The sequence below is a fragment of the Fundulus heteroclitus genome, chromosome 13 (genome assembly GCF_011125445.2).
Source record: "Fundulus heteroclitus isolate FHET01 chromosome 13, MU-UCD_Fhet_4.1, whole genome shotgun sequence".
Taxonomy (NCBI): Eukaryota; Metazoa; Chordata; class Actinopteri; order Cyprinodontiformes; family Fundulidae; genus Fundulus; species Fundulus heteroclitus.
The window spans coordinates 29,403,766-29,413,464 of NC_046373.1; positions in this window are offsets into that span (position 1 = coordinate 29,403,766).

Here is a 9,699-nt window from a genome sequence, read left to right on the forward strand (position 1 = left end):
TCCCACATGTTGAAGCAAACAGCTAGTCAGAGTAGGCTATGGAGTTTTAACATAACTAGCTTAATATTAAAGAGGTTTACCATAAAAAATTCATGTGAGTATATTTTTGTGCTTTCAGGAAAAATTGGACTATAAGTTTAAAGCCACTTAAATGTGAGAATTTTACAGGCACCAAGGGACTGTTTTCACAGCAGGGGGCACTGTATAAAACCCCCTGGCCACGGACAAACACTCTCTTTTCACCCGCTGCTATATGCAGCATGGGGGAGCCTCTCATCTTCCTCTGCAGAGAATCCGACTGAAGTTCAGAGACCCGTCACATATGCAGACAGAATCAAAGCTAAGTGCATCATTGCCCTTTTCCAACATCGTAACTTAAACAGCCGACTGTCATGGAAACAGGCTGTTTGTAACCTTTCTCAGCTGTTGCAGGAAAGCTGAGTCGAGATACCGTGGAGCGGACTCCTGCGGCTAGGCAGAGCTAAGAGAAAGCTGATCTGAAGTCGCTCCCTTGAAACCGTACAGGCCCTCCAGAGAACAAACACCGAACTTCCTACGACCAGAGACCCGCATAAAGGAGCCCCTACAGCCCCCGGCTGAGTGCAGTGTTTTCCCCACCACCGGCTCAAACAGTTTACAAACAAAACAACTTAATCAAATATTTTTATTGACTTTACCAGGACATCTAACCGTAATACCCTTATACAACAGTCAGTACTGCTCTAAACAAGGATAGGCAAGATCACTTACTTGAATGGAGGGGAATACAAAACTTTATCTCCAGTCCAAGCAGTTCATTGCAAGGCTAACGTTACATACAGGGATTTTTGCAATAACTATAAATTAGCAATCTATTGTTCAGCCCTACACATGGAGCAACCAGTCCAAATTTATACTAAACAAAGACACCAAGAGAGTTCTATACTGCTGGAAGATGTCAACTTCCTATTACCTTTTAACAGAACCTCACAATAGAAATCATGGACCATCCCATGTAATTATCCAAGCACCAAACTTCTTTTAAACTGTTCTGACACATTAGGTTTTTCTTAGTTTTTCCAATACAAGTGTACTGTTTACATCTTTAGGTTTAAAAAAAAAGATGTAAAAAAGATTTCGATGCCAAGATAAAATAAATGTCTTACCTCTTTAATAGTTTAAGCGAAGCATTTAGCTAGCGGTAATGGCAAATGGCTGTAGAGTTGTGCCATAGTTTTACAAAAAGGTTTACATCTATCTGTATAGTGCTGACCTGCAGGTTGCACTGCATGGGTGAGTTTGCTGTGGTGCGCAGAGCTAAAGCAGATGACATTAGCTCAATGAAAAGAAAGAACTCAGCATGGCGTTTTTTTCCGGTGCCTCTCCATAGGAAAGTAATTGTTCCACAGGCTTTCCTGGCACTCACCATGCACTTGTGAAGCCAGTATGGTGCCATGTCCCATATCATCTACCCACAAGGTTTTTGAGTGCGTACCCAATCTGTAGGGGGCTTTAATAAAGGAGGACCACCCCTGAATGCCACAGCTATTCTTATGCCGAACTGCTATGCTGTGTAAAACCTGCACAAAGCTGTTATTGTTACAGTTTATTTCACAGGGAACGATTAGCACATGCCCACCTTAATGCTCTGAATCGACACATTTATCAGTTTTACTGTATTTACATGGCTGTTAAATGTGCCATAGATGGCTTAATTGAAATCATTTTAAAGTATGAATTTCAGTCAGATTTTAGTGGCTGAGCCTGAAAAGTCCTTATTGTTAAGCCAGGGTGCCAAAAGTAAATACGGTTTCATGTTGTCCTAAAAAAAGTCTGAAACAGGTCCGTTATTAAAAATTGAAAGAAAGATAAATTTGATTGGACATCAAAGAGGCCAAAAAATAAATAAAAATCTGTAGCCACACATTCATGCAATAATCCATCCAAACACCAAGACTATGGGTGAAGAAGATCAAAGACATATACGTTGTCAATCTTCTGACATCTACTGCTCAAGGCCAGGATCAAACAAATGGACTGTGATAAATTTATGTGGCTGTAAAAGAGGGTTTTGGGTTGAGCACAAACGCCCCAACATCTGGGCTCAATCTTTACTGTGGCGTGTAATGAGGATCACAGGGCTTTGTTCTTTTTCGTGAAGAGAGAAAGAGCCAGGTAGGGGGCCTACAGCTCAGGTAAACCTGTGTATGTGTCTCACAGCTAATGGAAAACATTAGTGGAGGGGGTGTAGAGAATCGGGGCGCTGCAGCCAAAGCAGGGGGCCCACTAGTAGCTTTCAAAAACATAAGGCGGTGGATTATCAGGACTTGACCCGAGTTGGTAGGTTCTCACAAAAATAAAAACAAGGTGTGCACATGAAGCCTCAGAGCAAATGTGACAGGATTTATTCTTAGTGCAACTTGAGCTATTCACGGTTAAGCTCAGTGTGTGTGCCACAGTGTCAGCAGCCCATTGAAATCTCACAAGAGTCCACGAAAGGCACTGAACTGTATAAATAAATAACAAAATATGCAGTTTTTCCTACAATTAAACTAAGCACACATCAGGGACATGGTATTTTTGCAGATGAATGCATTTTGAGTGATTTCTGATGATAAGGTTTTGATTATTTTACAAACAAAATGCAAAATGGGAAAAATCAGTGTGTTGTAAGCTGGATAGTTGAGGATCTAATTTCTTATTTACTACATAACCAAGCTTAGTCCCAATGCTTAATTTGATATCAATGCTATATGATATGCCAGTGACCATTTTAATTTTAAGACATTTCATTCATAAATTGATAGGTTTGTGTTATGATTTGGGCTTTTGTTTGTGTTTTTTGTGCTGATTGATCCTTCTCCTTTCCTTACTCCTCTCAGCCACCACTCAGTTACCATAATAGGATATTCCTCAAATAATGTCAAATTATTAAATTTAGACGCATGTCTCTCGGCCATCTTGTGGTCGTACAAGCAGAGTGGTAACGCTTCAATGCTTTTCTTGTATGAGTCAGATAGTGAACAGATGAGAGCTTGTCCATGTCAGGGAGAAAGGGGCCCAGGTGGATCCGCCTCCAGTCAATGCTCCGGGGCTCATCGAGGGGGAGGTCCAGGCAGATCTTCCTCTGGTCAAGCTCCCTGGGGATGATCGACGAGTGTTTAGGTGGGCTTGCCAACTGTTGCTGAGGTCCGTTTAGAAGTTGTCCAACGACCTCATCATCCAGGGCCTCATCTAGAATCCAAGCATCCAGGGCCTCATCTTGATGCCCCACAGTTATTACAGGGACTGAGTTGCTGCAAGGGTTTCCACTGACTGGGATCCTGTTTCTGGGGTTTCTGCGAGGGCTGCTATGGGGATTCCTGGGTGCTAAGCTCCAGGTCATGCCAGATGCAGAGCTCTAGGCCAGGCCTCCAGACATCCGGCTCCGGCAGCCTCCAGAGACTTTTCTACGCCGGCGAGGGCCTCCAGAGACTTTTCTACGCCGGCGAGGGCCTCCAGACCGCCCGCCAGAGATCTTGCTGTGTCTGGGACAGCCTCCGGGTCGCCCACCTGAACTCTTGGCTCGGCCTTTCTGGGTTGTTTTGTTTTGTTTTTGGACTCGTTCCAAGGCCCCCTCCGTCCGCCCGTACTAGATACTAGATGGGGCCTTTCCAGTCATCGCCTGTCTATTCTATCACCACCATCCGATTCTCATCTATCTGCTTGTCTTCTCTGCCACCACCTTTAAAACTTTTAAACTTAAAAAACAATCAAAAAACAACACCATGTCCGGTTCGAATATTGGGTTCCCACAGTACAATCCATTTCAGATTTGTAAACAACCTTTGTACTAAAGGGTTTAGAGTTTTTGCAAAAACCTCTCGTCCCGTCCTGTGGGTTGTTGCTGCTGAAGTGGTCCTCTATGTCCTGCTTATATCTCTACATTGGATGCCTTTTGTTCTGCTCAAATGTGTGGACTTTGCAATATTACAAGCTAAAAGAACTATATCTATTAATTTGAATAAAGTATGATATACTGAATATTGGTGTCTGGTTCAATTTAATGGCACAATGTATTGCCATGGAAAGAATTGCATTTTATTTAGAATAAACTAGACTTATATTAAGAAATTTGGAAGCCATTTACTATTTAGATTATTAAGACTACTATTTTTCAATGTAAAGAGGTATTATGTGTATTTGTTTTGGGAAGTGTGATTGGTATGGGTGTTGCATTTTGGATTTCAGGTACCTTATTAACAGAGTATTCAAAATTTACTTTTGTTTGATGTTTCTCATACAATATATGTGTGAACAAAAGAGCAATATTTAGTTTTATCTCGATGTGGGAGATAAGGATATCTTATTATTATACTGATAAATTCTAATCTATTCTGGAAGGTATGAAATTTAAAAAAAGAAAATAGCGGCTGAACACTAAAACCCCTGGGGGTTTGAGTAATAATCTAGAAACCAAGATGTAGGCTGCCTCTTATACTGGGGGATGGATCCGAATTTGGGCGCTGGTAGCTTGAAAATTTCTGGCAGGCGTGGACGAATCAGCCTCATTGTTTAACTGGAGCTCACTCCACAAGAGGTCTAACTAAGCCCAACGATGGGGTGGTGTCAATGGAATAGCTGACTTCCCCAAACCCATTTTATTGCTACATCACCTCAAAAGGATCTCCACTGGTCCTGTAGCAGCAACGCCAAAAGAAAGGCGCCCCTGACAGCTTTTCATAATTAAGATTTTTGAGTAAGTGTCAAAGGTCCTGGGTTAGTTTAGCCTTTACCGGTAAGCGATCTTGAAAACAATTGTAAGGCAGGGGAATTTTACCAGCCAGAGCAGATGAATTAAACTAAGTGCCTTTGCGTGTGGAGTTTGCATGTTCATTTCGTGCGATCACGGCTTCCTTCAGGTAACTCTGGTTTCCCAAACAGCCCCAAAACATCCAGTTACTGGAAGTCACTCTTTCACTCAGTTTGTGCTGCATTTTTTTCACCTAAATGGTTTGTGGAATGAAGATCTAGGTCAGTTTAAATGTTAAAGGTCAAGGGTTACTTTACCTTTGCCGGTAAGTTATCTTGAAAAGTCAAAAAGTGGCCTTCAGCTAATAACTGTGAGTCTTTTATCACTTTAAGTGTCCAAAGTCACCATGAAGAAGAGCTGTGTGTAAACAGCCGCACCTTTTTCTATCCAATGCAGGTTTAGATAAATTCAACTTCATCCTGGTTAATGCTAAACTTGATAATGGTTTGCTTAACATTAAAAAATCTGAAATTTATCAGGGCATTTAACGATGTATGCATTTTCTTGTTGGGTGGGCATGGATTTCCTCACAGTACTCCGGTTCTCTGAAACAGCCCCAGGACATCAATATTGAGTTGAGTTCCAAATTGGTATTAGGCATGAGTGCATGGGTCTGGTTGTTAATCTGGGGTTGTTTGTCCTTTGTGTTTGCAGAATTTTACAACATTATTAAGCAACAGCAGAAGATAATGTGCTAACATTGAGCTTTTTTCTAAGGAAATGCAGTGGGTGCATATTGACCTGAGAGATTGCTACCAGTGAACAATTTTTGGGGAGAAAAGAAATAATTACCACCGGTGTGCATTGTTTTTTCTGTCCTCTCACTGAAAACCTTAGTTTACTACACTGTAGTAGTTTTTCAACTAGTCTTTGACATCATTCTATGTTGAGATTGGAGAATAAAACAGGTTGATCAAGTTTTAGGCTTACACTCTAAAAAGAGTCAACTTAAATGAATTGCCTCAATTGATAACAAGTAACGCATTAAGTTTATCCAACTCATTTTATTTAGCGTATAAATTGTCAAGTTAAACCATTAAACACACCAGTAAACAAATCAGGTTTGGAAAACTTAATTCAGTTACTAATTGAAGTAATATTTTAAGTTGTTTCAACATTCTGCTTTTAGAGTGTAAAACACACGTACCAGCTTCCTGGTGCATAGATACCAGTGATAAAAGTAAAGCTAACCAGCGCAGCCCTAAATGTTATCTCTATGGTGCTTAACAAAAGCATTCAGGACACTAACTTTTTATGTTTTCCTCATCCCTTTGGGAGGTAAATTTTGGTTATTTTCAGACCAATGCAAAGTTGTACATTTAGAAATAGAAGAAAATGGTTTCCATTACTTTAAGAAGTAAAAATCGAAAAAGTGTGCTGTGCATTTGTATTAGGCTGCTCTCTCCAAAGCTGTGGATCTCTGCAGCTCCTCCAGTGTTCCAATAAGACTCATGGTGGCTTTTAGTTCAGGTGAGTTGTCCAGTTGCACCAAATGCTTCCCTTTTTCTGCAGATTTCCCCTTTTTTCTGTAGATTTCGCAGTGTTCTGGGAGAACTTTAAAGAAGCTTTGGATATTGTGTTATAACCTGAACCCGCTCTAACGTTCTCCCCCCGGCTTTCAGTTTATTTGGCTGCTACCACTTTGTGGGTTGGCTGTTCATTTCATACACTTTCCATTTTCAGATGATGGATTGAACAGAGCTCTGTGGCATGTCTACACACTCGTACCTTGTTAAGGCAGGGTAATGCATTCATTTCTATTTCAGTGTCCATTGTTATTTTATTTAACATTACTTCACCTCTTGCTGCTGCTAGTTACCAGGTTTCAGTTACAAAATCAAGCATTCAATGTTTCTTTTTTTCAGAATTTAATATGACATTTCACAGTATTTTAAGTGATGTTTGGTTAACATTGCTTTGTCTTTCAGGATACCTGGTGTAGGGATTTGTTTGTGTGTTGAGTTGGGCTGCTCCCACCCTGCTCCTGCCGGTAACTAGAAGGAAGAGGTGGAGCAGACTTACCTGTTGCTGGGTGAACCTTTGACTCTGAGGTTGCGGGGGTGTAGTTTCATTGTTTTGGTAAGTCTTTGCATAGTTTTTCACCTTTGTTGTGTTTAGAAGTCTGATCGGCTGTCTGAGATCAGCTTGTTGACTTAGTGTATGCTGTGTTACTTTGACATGTTTAATGGACCCATTCATGTGTATTTTATTATTTTCCTTTACAGCGATGCTGATTGTACTCTAACACCAGTGTTCTCTTGCAAACCTCCGAGAACAGCTAGATTTATGCTGAGTTAGAATTACACAACAGGAATCTGTATACTATTTGGGTCAGTTCTGAAGGGATCGCTTGCACTGGATTTTATTTTGAGGTGTCAGGGTGAAGCGTACTTAAAAGCAATACACTTTTCAGATTTTAGATCGCTGCCATGTCAAAAAGTAAGCTCTTTTTCTTCCAAGTGATAAGGTACGTAGTAAGATGGTTATAACCCATTCTGGTTCCATGTGATCTGCTAAGAATTATTTCTCAGTCTCTCTCACTTTTAGTTTCTCAGGGAATGGTTGTTAGGACATTCAGGCAAACTGTACAGTTCTGCACCTTAAAGATTTAAATTATCTGCACAGTATTTTACAGTATCATCCAGCTAGTAGAGTAGATTCAAGCCTGCTCTGCAGAACCAGAACCAGAACCAAACACGGAGAAGCAGCATTTAGTTCCTATGCTCCACTTATCTGGAACAAACTTCAAAAAGACTGTGAAGGTGCTGACAGCCTGAGTTCTTTTAAATCAAGATTAAAAACACATTTGTTTAGCATTGCCTTTGACTGTTCTAGTTAAACATCATTAGTTTAAGTTTGTTTTCCAACTGTTTTTATAATCATTAATATTTCATTTTAGTTTCCAGTTTCCTATGTTTTATTTAGTTTCCATTTTCCTACATTTTATTCCAACAAAATTCTTTTTTACTTGCTTTTATTTTGTTTTTATTTTCCATTGTTGTAATCATGTAAAGCATTGTCCTTGCACTGAAATGTGCTATACAAATAAACTTACCTCGCCTATCTTTGTGACTGGTCTCTTTGTCTCGAGCATCAAGTCACTCGAACATTTTAACTTGAACACTTCAGTTTCAGTTTTTAGCTTCTCAGTGAGCGTTCATTTGACACACTCATGCAACTACACAGTAATCCACATCATCTGTAAAGGGATTGCTATCTCTCTTTTTGACAGGAACATAAATCTTATCGAGAGCTAAGGACTATTTTCATGCTTTAAGCTTCTCAGGAAATGTTGTTGGTGCAATCAAAAAAAAAAGAAGCTAAACATTATGTCTTGTTGGGTCTGGATGTTATGTGTAATCTATGTACATTTTTAGTCGGTTTCTTACCAAAATGTCATTATGGTAACACATGATGACAATAAGATTATTGGTTCTTGATAAGACATTGGGCAAATCCTAGAACCATGTCTCATGAAAATGTATGAATCAAAGGCTTAATCCAGACGACAATTACCAACAAATCAAAAATGTCATCCAGAACTTTGGTAATTGATGGTTTTAAAATGACACACTAAATGCTGTCAACCCATTCACAGTAACCAACACAAAGTTCCACGCAGAAGGAGGAACGATTTAGAATATGATTTGCCTGGATTTTACAACACCAGTGTATGAGGCCCAGCTTTTCAAACAGTGAGTTTTACAAATAAAGATGTTAGTGGGATTCACTACAAAATGAAAGTACTTTTTAATCTGATAAAAGTAGATTATGATAATAAACAGTGGGAAATGTCAACTTTTCAAGCAGGTGCACGTATTACAATGAAGCAGGGCATATTCATTGAGTCTGAAGCAACAAGCTTTTACTGGACTCTCAGGTGAAGGTTCACTTTTAGTTTGTGTCCTTGGTTCTCTGCTGTGTGGCTGGGTGCAGAAGTCGAGTTCTGCATGGTTTTATAAATCAAATAGGTTTGGGCATAGGGTTCCTTTCTATCTAAGGAAACCCAGCAGATTGCACTGAGTCAACCCTTATCAAGTGTAGTGAATTTAATTGTTGTTAAAACAACCTCTTATCACCGACACAGGAATCTTTGTTCAGTGATTAAGTTGCTGACAACACCTGGACCTGCTAGAAAAGGTGTTAAACAAGCTGAACAACCTCCCACAGAGCTGTGTTACTGTTAAAGTCATGCATGGAGGCACAACAGACTTCACAATGTGTCAAGTCTTGCCACGGGGCTTGGCTGAGCAACCTTAGCAGTTTCTAATATTTTTTGCTTCACATTTCATAAAATAATTTAGTTGTAGGTCATAAAATGAAGGAAAATCATGCAGAAAAAGCACAAATTGCCAGTAAAGACCTCACTTTGGACTCATCAGCGGCTCCTGTTTCAGTCTCCGCCCTGCAGCATCTGGTCCCCCGCTCATCCCTGTGCTCATCTGACCACCTGCACCTTTAAGGTATCTGGACGGCTGACCAATGAGATGGTCAGCCGTCTCATTCATCTCCTGTTCCTGGCTGCCTGGCCCGTCTGCTACTGTCACCCTATTGTGATAAACTCTTTTAAATGCTACACTGTGTCGGCTTGAACACTGGGTTCTCTTCTGCAAGAATCAGAATCAGAATCAGAACTACTTTAATAATCCCAGAGGGAAATTACAGTTACATTACAGGGAGTGCATTTTTGTTGGCAAAGAATTACTCAAGTATATGTAAGTGAGCAAATGTAAGTCTTGTGTCTTTTGTATGCCCACTGTTTTACAAGTTTTCTTGTAGAAGGGTTAGTTGTATCCTTAGCTAGAAAAAAAAAACACTTAAGATTAAATGATCAGGGTTATTTCAAATGTCAAGATGATCATTGTCCTTCTCATTGTTCACAACTGAAACATAAAGCTCCAGAACACCAATGAGTTTTCAAGCCAGCT